Source organism: Ruditapes philippinarum, unplaced genomic scaffold (assembly GCF_026571515.1).
Source record: "Ruditapes philippinarum isolate M1 unplaced genomic scaffold, ASM2657151v2 ctg480_1_1_1_1, whole genome shotgun sequence".
NCBI lineage: Eukaryota > Metazoa > Mollusca > Bivalvia > Venerida > Veneridae > Ruditapes > Ruditapes philippinarum.
In genome coordinates this window covers 113,689-132,298 of record NW_026861772.1, presented here as the reverse complement: position 1 = coordinate 132,298, position 18,610 = coordinate 113,689, and the positions used below count along the sequence as shown (strand labels likewise).

The following is an 18,610-nucleotide window of genomic DNA, read 5'->3' as shown; positions in this document are numbered from 1 at the left end:
TAAAATGTTCCAGGGAAACCGAAGTTGAGACAAATATACTAAGATTTTAAGATAAGTAAAAATATAAGATTCAAGTAATAATTTAACTGATTTTGCAGTATCACCATGTTTCTACTGCGTGACTGATTCACTTAGGACTATTTGGGCATATTTTTGTTCCCTTCACAAAACTTTTAAAATACTTTTTTCAAAATTTTCAAAAAAGTAGCATGAATATGAAGGCATGCTACTTTAATGTTCTGGACAGATGTTTATTCTAAGGCAAAAATGAAATTGGACATAAAGAGGTAAAAATTAATTACAAATAACTTTTTTAAACATAGGATTTTTAACACTACGAAATTTTACAAAAACTAAAAAGTATAAAATGTTATATTGTGCAAAAAAAACAAAGAATAGCTTTAATCATTACTTTTAATAAATGTATAATGAAACTTAAAAGCACTGGTAGAGCAAAAGGAAATATAAACTGCAAATAAATTTTGTTCAAATTGATTTAAATTTGGAAATTACTGCGACAATTCATTTATTTTACATGTACAAAAATGTAACTAATTTCAATTGCAAGAACTGTAATGCATAGAGATTAAATGATACTATATTCAGAACATATTATAAGTCGTTCTGAAATATTTAATGACGTAGTCTTTTATTTAGAACAAAGAGGATAACATATTGCTGTTTTATTAGGCGCAAAATATATGTTCACTAAGAAAACATGAAAACTAATTTCTAATTTTAAGAGCAATTGTGTAAATTGAAATAAGTAGAATTGAATGTGTCATGTAATTTTACCATTATGATTTGAGATAAATTGCATGCATGATCACATTTTCGTTGACCTGATTGGCCTATGTTGCTTACATTGAAGAAATATATGTTTTCAAATAATGATAGTTACCTTTTATTTCATCCGTGGAAGAAAAAATGATATGATGATAATACTATGAATATATGCTTTTAATATATCTATAGAATAAATGTTTTTTTTCGTTTTTGTGTGTCTGTTTTTGTTGTTTTGTTGTTTTATTCATCAATAATAGAAAGTCTCGGATAATTGACATTTGGCTTTTGCCTGATGCTTCATATTAGTGAAGATTATGAAAATTAGGTATTTCCGACAATGTATTAAAAGAATTAGAAAATCCTTATATTATAGATCAAGTTCTAGCTATACATAGTGTAGATTGTCTGTCGGCATTTAGCCAACGTGCTGCTGCTTGTAATAAACATTATTTAATATTATATTATACCAACGCTTAACAATAATAGATTGAGTAATGTTTCTCATTTTATGTACTAATTGAAGTAATGAGTTTGTGTTTTGTGTTTTGTTCTGCAGGTGAATGGTTTCTCTCTTTAGTGTCTTGAATTAAGATCCTAATATTTGCTGTCATAATTGTAGGTTATTCAGTACAAAAAATATTCCTACAACGTTATCCACGTTATATCAGAGATCGGTGGTGTAAACATGTGCATATTGTGTATTCATCGTGTGATGGTGATGCTTTTGGAATAGAAGCGTTGAAATTCTACAAACTGAGAGCAGTAGGTAGTCTACATAAATATTTATTAACAGTTAAACTACATAACTGTAAAAATATGATCCTTTGTGAAGCACACATCAATTTTCATGGTTGTCCATCCATTTAAAATCCAGTTTTTATTTAATCTGCTGTACGATTAATTTTATAACATTATTTGCTTTTATGTTTCGAAAAAAAAAATGGCCAATGAATTTAAAAATCCACGCATATTTTTTTAAAAGAAAAACTACGAAATTTCATGCCAAAGGAATTGAGTGAATTCACAGGAATTCATACATTCATTTTGTCTTATTGTGTTCCTCCATTGTACTAACTGATTTAAAAACTGTTTACGCTATAAAAATAATCACCTTACAAACAGAAGAACAACATCCGGCTTTAGGTTTGTATTTTAAGTGCAACAGGTGCATAATATATGTACAGTATGTACTTTGTGTAATCCATTGTGTTGATTCACTCCAACATCACATCTATCAATCATTACAATATGGATCACATATTGGTGTCCTTGTCACAAAGCAAAGTACCTATCTGAAGCTAAAAAGAGTTTATTGTATATTGTATTTTCACAGGAATACTAAATTATTTACATGAATTCACATTAAATTTTTTGCATTAAAACCAGCAAACAAAAATTTCAAATCATTTCTAAATTTATTGAATCGTGACTTATTTTGTTAAAAGTGTTTAATTCATTATAAATATAAGTATAAAATATTTGATACGGTATAGAAACCATATCCCGTGATTAAAAAGTGTTCAATAGTTAATTTCAAAGAGTCTGAAGCATCTCTGTAATTCTCTTTCTTGTTTCTTCTTGTTTCTATATACATGTATCTGATGTTAATTGTCACATCAAACACATCAATTCGGTAATAAATTTCAACAAATGAATCGTAACAAATGTATTAAAAGGACGGTAAACAAACCCATATTTTAATTTAATTAACAAATGTTATTGCAAGCGACCTGAAACTATTTCAATCTTGTTAAAAAAAAAAGAGTGATAGTGTATTTAGCGTTCAAACAACATAGCTATTTAAATAAAACAACATTATGTAATCTGCTGATACAAAAGAAAAGCAAAACACTGTTACATTCTATTATTTCTTTCCCTGTTCGTTCTTCTGCAAAAGAAGACATTATTCATTAATGCAGTTGCCTATGTCTGACATTCTTTTTCTTTGTTACAGCTAATATAAGCAGCCTTGGTAATAGGAAAAAATATGCATAGAGAACACGGTATTATACATAATTGTATGATGTAATAACTGAATAGACATACAAAATACTACTGTTGGAAGATACAGAGTCGGTAGCAAGCCGATCTTTACAACAGTAAGAATTATGTACAGTGGTAATTCATTGTTTTTGGAGTGTTATTCCTTTTGTTGATATAATGGGATGCTTATAAACTACTTGTGTGATAAGAAATACTTTGAAAAACGCCAAAATATATGTGAGTTTTATTAATTGCATAAGAAATGAGACTCAGAGGATTTATTTTACAGCGGATATTAATTTAAATGCAGCAAATAGGATTCGTTTTTTACTAGTTGCTTTACAATGGATAACATTTGTAAACTGTGTGAGTACCTAGAAGAAACTTCTTTATTTAAATCGCTTTGTTACTGTTTAATTGAAAGATTTCAAACTGTCGTTGAAAATTTACATTGTAAAGCATTTGCAAACAAAACAAATTGAAAAACAAATATTGCTTTCTGTAAAGAAAGAAAAGCTGTTACCGCTTTAATGTTTGTTTAAATCAGAAGACAATTAAAGAAATTAATTGTGAATAAGTATATTTTATAAGTGATAATTATATAAAAATAAATAAAGGAAGTGATATAGACATTTTATAGTTTTTCATACCTGACAACAACATGGTACAAGAAAGTTTAATACGCCGACCAATTTGATATCAATACCGAGGCCTTATCTAAAGTTCTCGTAAACACCAATAGTCTTATATAAACAATACATTACTTCAAAAAATAATGTTTTGTAACAATTGCAACAGTTAAACTTATTTCATATGTTAAATGTTGCTCGTTCTTTATTTTGGTACTGTTACATTGACTGATCCTTTGTGGTCATTGAAACTTATACATTATTGTTTAATATACTGCCGTAGTCGGTGCAAAGGGGCATGAGAAATGTTGCACTTTCAATTTCAAACTTTCTTATGAACAGACTCAATCAATCACAATCTTTATTTTTCAACAAACATCGCAATCACGCCAATCTGTAATTACTTTGAGAAACTATTGTTTGTTTTTTCCACATTTGTTATTTATAAGAAATGATCTTTAAATCCTTAATAATGCAATTTTAAAGTGGAAAACACAGAAATGAGGTAAAGTCGCTTTCAAAGATATTCTTTTTTTAAAAGTTTATGTATACCTTATAGCAATTTGAAAGTTACGAACTATATAAAGAAGTAATTATGTGGATGCCAAACGTAATTACAAGAAAGGTTTGTAAGATAGCATATCAGCAGGGAAGAATATTGTTCAATGATATCAAAGCTTCAGATATATCAGTATATATGGTTTTTATGATAGTTGAACTGCTCTATTACAAACTTAGATAAAACAATTTATCAAATGTATCAATCGTTAGTGCTTACCATGCAAGTAAGCGTAACATGCTGATGGAAATAAAGGCATATTTTTCTTAAGAAAACGATCTTAAGAAAGGACAAACATGAGTTTAGTAATGTTCAAATAATGCTTTTGCATGTAGGATGTATAAATACTTACAGGAAGTAGCACTGAATGTGAAATGATTTAAATAAAGTAGTATGTTGACTTCCATACCCAATTCTAGAACACGATAACTGAACTTATTGCCGATAAACGGCAGAAGCATGGGATGGTTTAGGTAATTTGCCAATGAGTAACCTTTTGGAAACTATAGAAGGGCACAAAAATAAACTGCTTTTGGCATGTAAAAAACAAGAGTGAATTTTCTTTCATTAATGGCCTTGATTTTAAAACTGTTTAATGATTTAACATATTTTGACAACAGTAAATTATTTTTTAGTTTTAATGTACTGCTAGTAAATCATGTAAATTGCAATCGGTAAAACGTCAACAAACACAATTATTATTTAAAACATGTGAAAACACAATGAATTATATTAACAATTTATAAAAGGACACAACATATAATTAGAGAATCTTCACTTATACAACTTTTAACTTTTTGCTACTCGTTTCTGTTCTTTGACTATGTCAAGGTCTTTTGGGACAGTGTAATTGTGTAATATGAGGTCTTATATTGGTAAAGTAAACCAAATAGCTTGTCTGAAATTCCTTTTGCCATTCTATCATTTAACAGGTAATACTTACCTGAACAAAATGTAGAATAAATAAAAAGATGTCCTGTAGACAATGTTTGATAATAGGTTATTGAATAAAATCTTGAAAAATTTAACGCTGATAAATATAGCGAATTTTTTTTTTCTTTTTCGTTATAATAATAAAACTTATTGCAAGTAAGAACATTATACCTTGAATATCAACCTATAGTTAGCTTTGCCAGTGGTTTTATGCATGTCTACCACGTATTGAGTCATTACATTATAAGAAAATATTTTAATTCTTTGGTTCTTATATATGACATTTTCCATCAGTGAGTCTGTCTAATTAAATAACATCAAGAAGAAATGCCAGACTATATAAAATACAACTTTAAATTTTTTTTTTGTTTTTGTTTTTAGTGAAAACTATTTTTTTTAAATAAAATCTATATGTTTGATTGGGAAGGGTATGGCGATAGTTATATAAATAATATTCATGTCGTGAGTGCAAATTAACAAAGTGCCAAGACTGTAATAATCTTGAATTTCTGAGTTTACAATAAAGCAACTATTTTTGTTCAATTTCTTAATGTATTTGAGAGTTATTCTGATATCTTAAAAAAAACGAGCACAGACGCTACAGAAATAATCGTGTTTTTTTAAATAATTAACAGTTCATTATCTAACACAATTATTATAAAATTATAATAAGATTTTAAAAAATTATCTAATTTCTCTTTAATGGTACTTGTGATAAGATAAACTCTGAAATTCATTTTTAGAAAACTTATATTGTTTGCATTCAAATGTAATTTCTTTTAAGTATTTATAATTGTAAAGAATTCATAATAAATACATCTATTATTGAAGATAATTAAAAGGAATGCATTATAATATAAGCGCGTACAAAAATGATCGAAGCACGCAGCATTTATTGCTTTTTCATGTCACAAGGATAATAGGATGTGATGTGTATTGTGATTATTTACGTATATAAGATGAATATATCAGATAAGTTATATCTATCATCGCAATAACGCGGGTGCAATGTTGCAAATGTGATTTTCCACCTTGAAGAGTTAGAATTTAAAAAAAACAGGATGTTGTATGCTTTGATGAGAAAAAAACCCTGGGCAGACAGTTTTGGAATAGATTCATTACACTTTTTTTGTAAAACAAACAAGACAGATAAAGATGCTTACGTACACATAAAAGAAATTTGATTTTTTTTATAGTTTTTAAAGATATGCTCTTCTTTGAGTAAAATAATTTTATCGCAGAACTTTATTGAAATCTATTTAATTCTTACTGAATGTGCCTAATTTGAATTAGACAATGTAAAAACTACACATGTAAAGCTTCATTCCCCATTACAGGTCAAGTAAAGTTGGTCCTTTCTAAAAAAAAAACAACAGCAAGAAAACGGGCTGTTTTTTTAAATGACACTATTGATTCATATTGTGACCTCCTAAAGTGTGTAGAATTTAAAATATAACATATCTACTCTGTGATACATGTTGATTTTATATTTACAAAGAAAAGAGACAGTGTAGCAATTTTCAATATTTTCAAATATCAAATTTGAGTAAGATATATCTTTAAAAGTAAATATAGATGAGCTCTCTTTGTCAAATGACTTAATCATATCTAAGTCTACAATTTCAGAATTTAAGGCTTTTAAATTATCAGAATCCTTATTCTTAAAGGTGTGACAAATGTTAAACAATTGCCCAAACTATTAACATTCTCAAGGTATTTCGTAATCATAGATTCTAATACATTAGTTTACGATTGAGTAGTACTTTAGGAGGTGCCATTGGAGTGAGTGGTGCACTTTTCATAATAACATATAATGTGCTATTTCAAGTATTTTTACTTTTGTGTTCATTGCTTTCAATGCTTTCTTGTTGAGAATCTTAAGTAATAAACGTAATGCACAGGAATGAAATTGATAAATCATATATGCAGCAAATAACTTCTCCTAGAATATAATGAAAAGTACTTTTAGGGATACATTCATTTGAGGTTTATGCACCAGAATCTTTAGAGAAATAAGTAGCTACTCACCAAACGTATAAGTTTGTAACTATTGCTTTGTTTCAACCAATAGCAATGCCTTAAAAATAACATTAACAAAATAATATGGTCGACATACTTCAGATGCTGTTAATAAACGAAACACAATGTCAAAACAAAAACAACTGTTGCTGAATAAGAACTTCCCACTCAATATTACTTTAGATAACAAACTTTGATCTAAGTATCTAAACAGGCGCGATTTAATATTTTGTTAGCGTAAAGCACAAAATCTCTTTTTATGTGTACAAGCTTATTTAAAACAATATACCGCGTTTTTCTTTATTTGTATAATCAATATTTTAATAAGAAGAAATGATGTTTCTTGTAAATACTTTATAATTTCTTTATGTAAATCTAATTTCCACATTTTTCACAATTTGATTATGCTGTTTCTGACAATTTTCGATGTATACTTTACATGCTTTTACTTGTTTTACAAATTAAGCATGCAGTTTACATAACATGACCATGTGCCCGTTACAAGAATCTAAAATGTGCAAATTGCATTGATTGTGTAACTAAAATAAAATAAATCATGACAAATTACAAAGGAAATGAGCATGCAACAAATAAACGGAAAAGTATCGTTAGAAGGACAAGAGTAAGAGATACTACTAATGGATTAAATATTGCAGTGCATTAATCAGGGCACATTTTTGTCTTCTTGCGAATGTTATCAATGAATGTTATCACTATAAGCATATTTCTTTGACAGTAACATGTTAACATTTAGCTATTGGATATATAATTTTCTTATAGCTCAACATACCATTCCCTTTTAATTTTCTTATCATCACGCAAGTGACGTGAACTTATTTAATATTTCATAGGAATGCTCACCACAGATATTTTTGTGTCTGTTTTGCTTTCCATTGGCAATGATACAAATTTTTGCAACGAACGTCTACTCGATTGCCTTTTTGTATACCGTAATAAAATTCCTTAATGCTATGTTTGAGAAAATGAACATAAAATATATATATAAATCTAAGAATAATTAGATATGTGTACAGATTTTAAAAGGTTGAATCTACTAACAGTTTGCTTAATTACAACATGCTCACTTAATGTCGATTTTTTTGACAGTTGAACATAAATGATTAAAAGAAATCTCAGTAAATTAATATGGACTGCATATGTTGTAAATTGTACTTGCAGTCTGCAATTATTGAATGTTATTTAGTAGGGCCTCAGTTAGTGAATGTTTAAGGCAGTGCATAACAAAGATATTTAGATAATTCTTCCAATAAAAATGTAGGTTTGATTTCAGATTGAAAACATTTTTTGTAATTACTTGTAATAATTGGCAATTGTTTGTAATTCTTTCAATGAAAACAACATATACTTTCAATTTACCTGTACAGGTATCTATTAAAAATAGTAAAAGGGCAAAAATGAAATTGGGCATTATGAGGAAAAAATCAATTATAAATAACTATTGTAAACATTAATGCATTACCATTAATCTTTATAAATGTTTTCCAAAGAAATATAAAAATTTAGAAAGTACCTTTATACTAACAAACAACTAAAACGTTTACAATTCTTATACAGTGTACAGTGCCTTAAACGATCAAAGTAATTAAAACGGAATCTTATAAATTCGTTTAATCATTAGTTTCTATTTATATCATAATGATAAAATGAAACTTAAATGCATCCCGGTAAAGCAAAAGTAAAGTGAATACCCATGAAAAATACATTTTTTCAAACTGCTAAAAACTGAGATAAACAGTTTTACAAATTACAGTCAAATGTCAGGCGACAATGCATTTATTTAAACTAATTTCAATTGCGTGAAATGTAATTCATATCAATTAAAAAGATACTATATGCAGAACGTATTACAAGTCGTTCTTAAATTTTTAATGACATTGTCTTTTATTTAGTAGGAAGAGGATTTATTGCTATTTGACTAGTGTGACGTTCATGTTCACTTTAAACATGAAGACTTCTAATCCTGGAGCAATTGTGTAAATTGAAATAAGTAGAATTGAACGTGTCATGTTATTTAACCATTAACATTAGAAAAAGATATATTGCCGGCATGATCGTATTATCATTGACCTATGTTCCGTGAATATAGACAAAAGAAATTATGTTTTCAAATAAATGATGGTTACTTTTCATTTCATCAGTGGAAAAAGTTGATATGACGCATTTGAAAATAAATCAAGCTTTGAAATGAAAGATGTGGTTGCACTCATTTAAAACGCTAAATAATGTATATCTAATAAACGTACATTAAGAAAGTACGAAGTATCTCGATCAATGAATCGGAACGGTGACACGCTATTAATAAATGCATAGTGAAATGGAACTATATAATACTTTTAGTAGATTGACATTTTAAAGTCCCGAATAATACTTTTTGACGTGTGACGTTTGATAATAAATATTAGTTAAGATAACGAAAAATAGGTCTTCTTGTACATAGACAATTTATTAAAAGGATCAGCAAATTCCAATTATATATTAGATAAAGATCCAAACGTATATTTCTAGCTATACATTGTGCAGAGTGTCTGTCGGCATTTGGCCAGCATGTTGCTTCTTGTAATAGACGTTATTATAGTATTATATTATATTAACGCTCAACAACAATAGATTGAGCAATGTTTCTTATTTGATGTACTAATTGAAGTAATGAGTTTATGTTCTGTTCCGCAGGTGAATGGTTTCTCTATTTCTTTCTTGAAAATTAGAATACTAATATTTTCTTCATAATTGTAGGTTATTCAGTACAAAAGATATTCCTACAACGTTTTCTCGGCTATCGGGGATGTTAACATGTGCATTCGAAGTGCGACGGTGATGCTTTTTGATTCTGCAAACTGAGAGCAGTGCGTAGTCCATATGAATATTTATGCAGGCTTCATTCAATTATATAAATTTAATGTAAAAAACATAATTCTTCGTGAGCAACATTATTATTTACTGCACTTTGAATTTGATATTTAAACCATTTACGCTATAAAAATAATCAACTTGCAAACAGAAGTACAACATCCGGCTTTTGTTTGTATTTTAAGTGTAACAAGTGCAAACATGCATGTATATACAACATAAACTTTGTATAGACCATGTGTTGATTAAAAAAAAAAACATTTATCAAATATTACAATATGAATCACATACAGTTTTGCTTGTGACTTATTAAAGTACCTTTTTGAAACTAAATTCGAACTATTTTTATGTTGAACAAAATACCTTTCTGAAACTGAATTCGGGTGTATTGTATCTATTGTAAATTGATACGTCAATCACGAATAATTTAGGTAATATTTTCCATAACAAATATGAATCAATACAAATGTACAATAAGGGCGTTAATTCCATACATATTTTGATACAATTAACAAATGTAATCGCAAGCGTGATGTAACAATTTTAATTTCGGTAAAAAAGTGTGGTTATAATGTATTTGGTGTTTAAATATCATAGCTATTTAAAAAGAACGTATATAATCTACTGATACAAGAGTTAAAAAATATTGTTACATTGCATTAGTTCATACCAAGGTTGTTACCTTGCAAAAGAAGACATTATTCATTTATGCTGTTGACTATAATTTCTGACATTTATTTTCTCTTGTTGTAGCTTATATAAGCAGCCTTGGTAATAGGAAAAATATGCATAGAGAACACGGTATTATACATTATTGTATGATGTAATTACTGAATAGACATACAAAATACTACTGTTGGAATGTAAAGAGTTGGTAGCAAGCCGATCTCTACAATAGTACAAATTGTGTGTACTGGTAATTCGGTGATTTTGGAGTGTTATTTGTCATGTTGATAGAATGGAATGCTTATAAACTACTTGTGTGATAAGAAATACCATGAAAAACGTCACTTTTTGTGAGTTTTATTAATTGCATAAGAAAGGAGACTAAGAGGATATATTTAAAAGTGGATATTAATTCAAGAGCGGGAAATAGGATTCATTTTTGTAACTAGTTGCTTAGATTGGATAATATCTATACACTCTGTGAGTACCTAGAAGAAATTACTTTTTTTAAATCGCTTTTACTGTTAAATTGAAAAATATCAAACACTTGATGAAATTTTACATTGCACAAACAAAGATTCTGAAACATTTTTAATATTGCTCAAAGTATAAAAAAGAAAAGCTGTTATCGCTTAAATGTTTGTTAAAATCAGGATCAATTGTGAATTAGCGGTTAAAGTCAATACATTATTGTTATTGTTAGCCAGTACAAACGGACATGAGAGATGTTGCATTTTCAAGTATATCTTACGAACAGAATCAGTTTATCTCTGTTTTTATTTTCCATGTACATCGCAGTGACTTTTGTTATTACTTTGGGAAACTATTGTTGTTTGATTTTTTCAACTTTAATAATGCTATAATTAATATTTTAATGTTTCGTAATACATGTACATTGGCAATTTGAAAGTGGAAAACAGAGAAATGAAGTTGTCACTAAAAAGATAATATAGGGTCTATGTATACTTTTGAAAGTAACACAATTTTTAGAGAAGTGTTTATATGGATGCGTAACGTAATTACAAGAAAATTGTTTGTAAGATAACAAATTAGCACACAAGAATATTGTTTATTATTATCAATTATCAAAGCTTCTATATAAAAATAGTTGCAACTGCTCTTAGACTATTAAACTCTTTGATAAAAACAATTCATCAAATTTATCAATCTCATGTGCTTATCATGCAAATGAGCAGAGGGTTATGATGGAAAGTAAAGCACAAGAAAATGCCTAAGAAAAGATCTTTTAAAAACCTAAAGTCAAACATGAGTTTAATGATGCTCAAATTATGGTTTTAAAGCATGTAAGAAGCTTAAATTGAAAGTAGAAAGTAGCGATGAAGATGAAATAATTTGCCATGAAAGTATCAAAATGTTAACGAAGTAGTATGTTGACTTCTATACAAAATACTAGAACACAATAACTGTATAAATTGCAAACAGACGTCAATAGCAAGGGATGGTTAAGGTAACAATGATTAATCTTGGAAACTATAACAGGGCACGAACCTTCATTTTTCGGGCATAAATGGCTTTAACATTAAAAAAAAACTATATCCTGTATGTTTTTTTTAAATATTCAATGTTCTACATATTGGAAGACAATAAGTTAATGTAATGTTTAAAAGAAAGTTTGGTAATTTGTTAAAGTAAGAATTATTATTCAAGTCAAGTGAAAGCACATTGTTTTTCTTTATAAATTACTTACAAAAGGACACAATATTTTACACATATACCAGATAATGTTCATTAATACTGGTATTTAAAAGAAAATGATCAATTAAAATTCACTTTTCATAAATATATGTGTATACCAGCGAAACATTCTGCTATTCGTCACCGTTCTTTGACTACGTCTAAATTCATTTAGTAAGGCCTTTTGGGACAGTGTATTGTGTAATACGAGGGCTTATGTTTCAGTCGGTAAATTAAACATATAGCCTGGCTGAAAATTCCTATTGTCCTTCAATTATCTGACACGTAATATTTAGTTGAACAAATGTAGAAGAATTGAAATTGAAAAGATTTATTTAGCTTTTGTAGACAATTATTTGATGTTACTGAAAAAAAGTTGTGACAAATAACGAAGATAAATATACAACATAATTACATCCCTTACACGGACGTGAACTGAATATAGTAAGTAAATAAAGCAATACAGGTGTTGTTCATTTCGTTTCATTTCCTGATTTATAGAAAAATTTCAGTTCACTATCAAAAAAACAAATAGTTTGGTTCCAGCCCAGACAAGGAGATGTGTAAGAAACAGTCTCAAAAAAACGTAAATCTGAAATTGCAATTATATTTCGTCAGTGTTACTTAACATACTCATATTAACCGCTGCACACGATAATTAAATGTAGAACTTTGATTGTTCTCAAGGGCAACAAAATAGCATATTCATACTCATTGGCAGACGAACCATCATTATTTTGAAATAAACGTGTAAGTAGCAAAAACTGTACTGTATTATGTTCCCGCCTTTAATACACAAATAGTTCTTGAAAGCCATTAATTTATGTTTATATTATTTCAACATAACGTGAGGAAATCCAATATTTATGAAAAAAGAATCATCAAATTAAAGAAGATTTTGCTTGTTGGAGTGAATATGACTTAGTTTTATTGTTATATTTAAATTACAAATTTATGTTAAGTGATTAAATTAACTAAAACGCGTACAGGAGTAACACGATGTAAAGAACGTTTTCATTATTTCACGAAAATGTATATGGTTACAGCTATTCAACATATTAAAAATTTAGAATATCACTAAAATTTCACAATACACTGTCTCCAAAGACGTTAGTGAGTTCAACAGTTGACCAAGTCAATGAAAATAAAAAAAGGTCTTAAATAAGACCTAAGGCCATGTAACACAGAATCGTTAATGTAACATTTATTTTTAAAAACGAAATTAAATGATATTAACTAACCTGCATTTGCTTTGAAAACTATTTCAGCCGGTAAATATGGAAAAGTTTGTTTTTATAAAAACATGTTTTATAAAAAAAAATCTTCTTTTTTTTGTCTTGTATGAATATCGTTTTTTAATGAAATCAATTGTGAACAGATTGATACTTAGACTTCAAATGAAGAGAACTTTATACATGCAAATTGTAATTTAGTCCTATTTGATTAATTTGTCTCTATCTTGGTGCAATTTATCATTCTGTACAAATCATGTCTGGGAAGCAACCGCTGATGTCAGATCAGATCTTGTCAATGCAAGTGTAAATTAACAACTCGAAATCCATCGAATACTCTAAAATCTGTGTAAAGCCATAAAATAGATATTCTTTGGTTAATATTCAAACCTACCTTTTAACACAATCATAAGGAGTTAGTTTCGTTATTTTATCGCCAATACGCAATAAAATAGGTACTTGCAACCGTAAAAACTTAAATTACTTGGATCTTTGAAACAAGAATTACATGTATACTATATACTCTTATCTATCTATCAATATTTGCTTATTGTCACATCAAAACGATTTCTGTACATCAGTATCAAAGTAAGGCTTAATATTGGATCTTCACAAATTGATCTCTTATTCCTTAAAACACTTCTAAAGCTTATCATAATTATCTTTTATGAAAACTAATGATCAACCATATGTCTACATATAATTTGATACTATGAGTACATTTTCATATTTCAGAACTATAACCACTTGCATATGAATTTTGGAAAAAATTTCAAAATCAAAGGAAAACAAAACATGATTGGCAAAAGATTAAATATCAAAGTCGGTCTAAATGGACTTATCGATACTATGAAATAGAGATTTCCGTCAAATAACATTAACAAATCATTTTTATCACACTTAAGGTTATTTCGGAATGGCAATAACTCTGTTTGAGACCGATGCATTTATGCTATATGTCCCTATTTATGTATCCGATTAAGATATATTTACAATTAATGTATACAGACTTTTATCACTAATATTATAGCAATCATATTTACCAAATGTTTGTTCTTTAATCTTTCAGATACCAGAAATAAATAGAATAGTGTGCTTCATCGGTAGGGATGAAAGTAAATATGTTTTATAATACGAAGCTTTTGCATTTTTCAAGTGAAAGAGCTTTTTATGGTATTCTTTATTAAAGTACATGCTTTAAATGCTTTATAAAACTTGATCATGAAAATGTTCCTGCAAGGGAACTGTTCTTGATATATTTGCACACTATGCTACTGTGAAACTATACATGGATAATTATGCATACTTAAGACTCTGAAACCTAATTCATTTCAAATAATCGTCTGATCAATTTAGTACTGATGTGCAGTCGTTCAAAGAGTTTTATAAACAACGTTATAAACGTAATAATAGAGGAAATATAGAAAGAGTGCAACCCAGAACAAACATGATTTCTAATGAAACATTCACAAAGTTTACCTTTGTACTAGAATAAGTTGGAAAATACAAGTATTTTATAACACATTCTTCGATTTTTTATAATCTTGTTTGGGTTACGTATACGTAAATTCAGAAACAAAATGTCTAGCAAACTGTCGTGTAAAATGGTGTTGCAATACTTTTTGATACAATTAGAGAAAAGTATGTATATCCTATATTGTAATTATGAATATAATGTATTATATTTCAGTTGCATATATGGAAATGTTCATCAGTCTGTTTTCATGAGTTAGAGACAGGATAATATATAAATGATACACATTTTTCTATTTTCAGGCTGATCAAGGCAAAGTCATTTTGGGAATAAAACTTTCGTTTCGGTAATACGGAAGTGGACACATATGACAGTTAGAGATAAGATACAGTGATCTCGTAATGTTTCTTCTTCATGCAGCTAATGATATAATTAAAATTAACCAGGATAATCTAAAACTTAAATAGGAATTTGAGTAAAACAAACAAAGAATCAACAACAGAATATCAATATCCTATTTTGAAAGTAGACAATCAATGACCTAGTCATTTCTTACTGTGAAACGGCAAAATGGGTGATAAAACAGATGAAGGAAATTATAGACCAGAAGGCAAACCAAATATCACCAAATGTTCAAAATTAAAATCAGAAAATCAGAATAAAAAGACAAAATTTACACCAGAAACTGAGGCAAAAGATGTCAAAAAGCCAAATTTAATCACTAATGTTCCGGATACAAATCTTCCACTCGCTTGCCTTGTTTCTTTATGTTTTAATTTTCCATTAGGTATCATTGCAATGTACTTATCGCTTTCCGCCGCTAGACTTTATAGAGATGGAAATGTTGTAAGAGGTGAAAAGAGAGCAAAGTTATCTGTGTTTTTAAGTCTGTTTAGTATTGTAACAACTGTTCTTATTGTAACGGCTATAGTTGTTTGGATTGTGATAGACAATCAGACTAAAAGGGAAATGAAGAAATTAAAAACCTGATTTTTACACTACAAAAGGTGATAAGAGTGAAGTTGTATTTGTGTCCAACAAAGAGATTGTGACAGTTATAGAGAACCAACAATTTTGTGAGCATAAAATCATGTAAAGTGTGACTACTTTGTTGACAACAAAATTATTTAGAGCGTAGTAACTAAAGTATACACAAACGAATCATAACACTCAAATGTTTGCCTGTTGATGCCTTTTCAAAGTTTTATTTTATCATTGACAGATAAGTGTATTTTCACTCAGTATTTTATAATCAAACTTTTTACATTTTCATGCTTTTTGGTTACATTATTTCAGAAAAGATTTTTAAGACATATGTCTAAAATACCAGGTGTTACGATTTATAATTCAAAATTGTTTGATGCCAGTCTATCCGTCCATTAGCATTATATGATTTTAAACATAGTATGAAATGAATTGTAAAATGATATATCTTCTGACCAAGAAATAACTGAATTAACTAAATGTTTATCTGTTATTTGCATATTCTTGATAACGCATTTTAGGATGAAAACAAATCAGTATTGTTTTAACAACGAGTGGATACAACATATAAATAATGAAACATCGAGAAAGGGATAAGTGTTCTGATCATATCTTCTAGTTACAATATTACACAAATGGCAATCAGTATTACTTACAATAACATAGCTCAAAGAAACAGCACATTGCCAATATTCCAATTATAAATATGGATCTTTTTGTTTGTATTGTTTGCAATTGTGAGTTATTACTTTTGATGAGCCTTTAAAGACCATTGTTGTTTACCTTTTAAATGTTTTAAATTAGATATAATCATGGTGCTTCTTTTTTGTAAAAAAACAACACCAAAAAAATAAAAAGCGATAACATATCATTATAAAACTTTTTTATGAATAATGTGAATAAACAAAATATTTAAATTCATTCAATTGTAATCATGGATTGTCACTTCAATACAAGACGAAATTTAAATATTTGCATAATAACAAAGCTTATACGCCTTCATATTGATCGTAACATGTAAATAATTATACTGTATCAGACTAGAAGACTAAGTAATGTTTTCATACGTAGCATAACTGTCCAAAATTATTTTTTTTCCATCCATAAGCAGTAAATTTTCGGTTCCACGTTGTTCAGAAAGGGATGTGCGGCATAAACGAATACATCAACATGCAATTTTCTGAACATATTTCACATTAGAAATTATTTTGCAGTTACTGTATTAGTAAAGTTATGTATATGTCGCCATTGAGTTTATATTTTATTTTTATATTTTTAACCCGAATTGTCCCAAATTGTAGCCTTATAATATTAAGGCATTTTACCAAAAGGTTCAAATGGAATCATGCTTTTATGCTTTTATCTTTTTTTGATATTTGTCTGAGAATAAGCGTTCATATTGTGCTAATGTATAAAAATAAAAAGCTGTCGGTGTAAGTTGTGCGCATACAATTAAGTTGATAATAGAAATTAAGCGTAAGGAAAGTTTATTAATTTGTTCAGAAGAATACTCATTTTACAATCAAAGCAACCAATTAAGTTGCTTATAAATTTTATAAAATTAACTTTTTTACCCTCCAGCATATAACTTATCATTCAGATCATGTCTGTGGATATTTAGTGCCTTATGTTATAATGTTGGTGGTATTTAGTACTACTATTATACAACAAATCACCTAAAAAGATGATGTTTGTGAGAGGTATAGTCCGATTCAATATCTCTCTATACATATTACAGATATAATAAAATTGTCCAGAACAAACAATTATTAGTCACAATATAAAACTTTATACTTAATTATTTGTAACTCTTCAAATATTCTTTTCAAGAATATCATAATTTCTGTTGTTTTTATCTATCTTTGAAATACTGAAAAGAGTGCACATTATAAAACAATCCACATTAATCATTGCAATAAAGTGCTATATAATCAATTATTGAACATGTATCTTTGCAATGTTAAATAGACAGCTATACTCCTGAAAACTGTATTCATTGTTATGTATCGACAATATTGTTAATATATCAGTATTAAATTATTTTCACAATATTTTGCTTATTTTTTGTAATTTCCAACATAAATATCCTTTAGTTAATTATGCGAAGTTTGTTTGTATCTTAATAATGCGAAGTCTTTGGTAATGTTTAACGTTCGTAATGTTTAATACTCTTTTAAAGATTTTAATCGGCCTTTTTATCTCTAAAAAAATATATTGATTTTCAATTCAATCATAAGGGCATTATGTACATATCTGGAAACGCATTGCTATTTGATAAAACAAAGTTGAATTTTAAATAGATGCTTATATAATATTTTTGATGAAAAGCTCTTAACATAGATATTCAAATATTATTCGTGTTTTTAAATGGCATGTTGTTAGAAAGACTTTCTGTTTGAATGTATGAAGCTAAGAAATTTTATGAATATTTTTATGTGAACATTTCTTTGTCCGGCCTTTTGGCATTCTTTTCTTTTTTACGATGGGTATGGCTATATTCTGGGATAAGAATATTTCATAAACATCAATGTCAAACCTCAAGTTTGTATTGTCATCGACCTCTTGAAAAGCATTAAATAGAAAAGGTTTTGTCAGTGACGTTATATTGTACTGTGCAGAAACTGGATGATTGCCAAAAACTTAAATAAAAGCAAATGTCTACGGTCGGCACTTTAAATCGCTATGCAGCAAACAAATTCACATTAAAATAGACAGTCTTAATGGGCCACCAGGAAATGAAGTCTTCTACGCAACTCATTAACACATTAGAGCCGAAATAATG

At 28.2% G+C, this 18,610-nt stretch overlaps 1 long non-coding RNA gene across 1 annotated transcript; it reads left to right on the top strand.

The window, feature by feature from the left end:
* Nucleotides 1-2,769: 2,769 nt before the first annotated feature.
* LOC132716785 (uncharacterized) lies at nucleotides 2,770-17,877 on the top strand. Its single transcript, XR_009623870.1, has 4 exons — nucleotides 2,770-3,135; nucleotides 9,664-9,773; nucleotides 10,531-10,923; nucleotides 15,147-17,877. It is a non-coding gene; the product is annotated as an uncharacterized LOC132716785 (long non-coding RNA).
* Nucleotides 17,878-18,610: the final 733 nt, after the last annotated feature.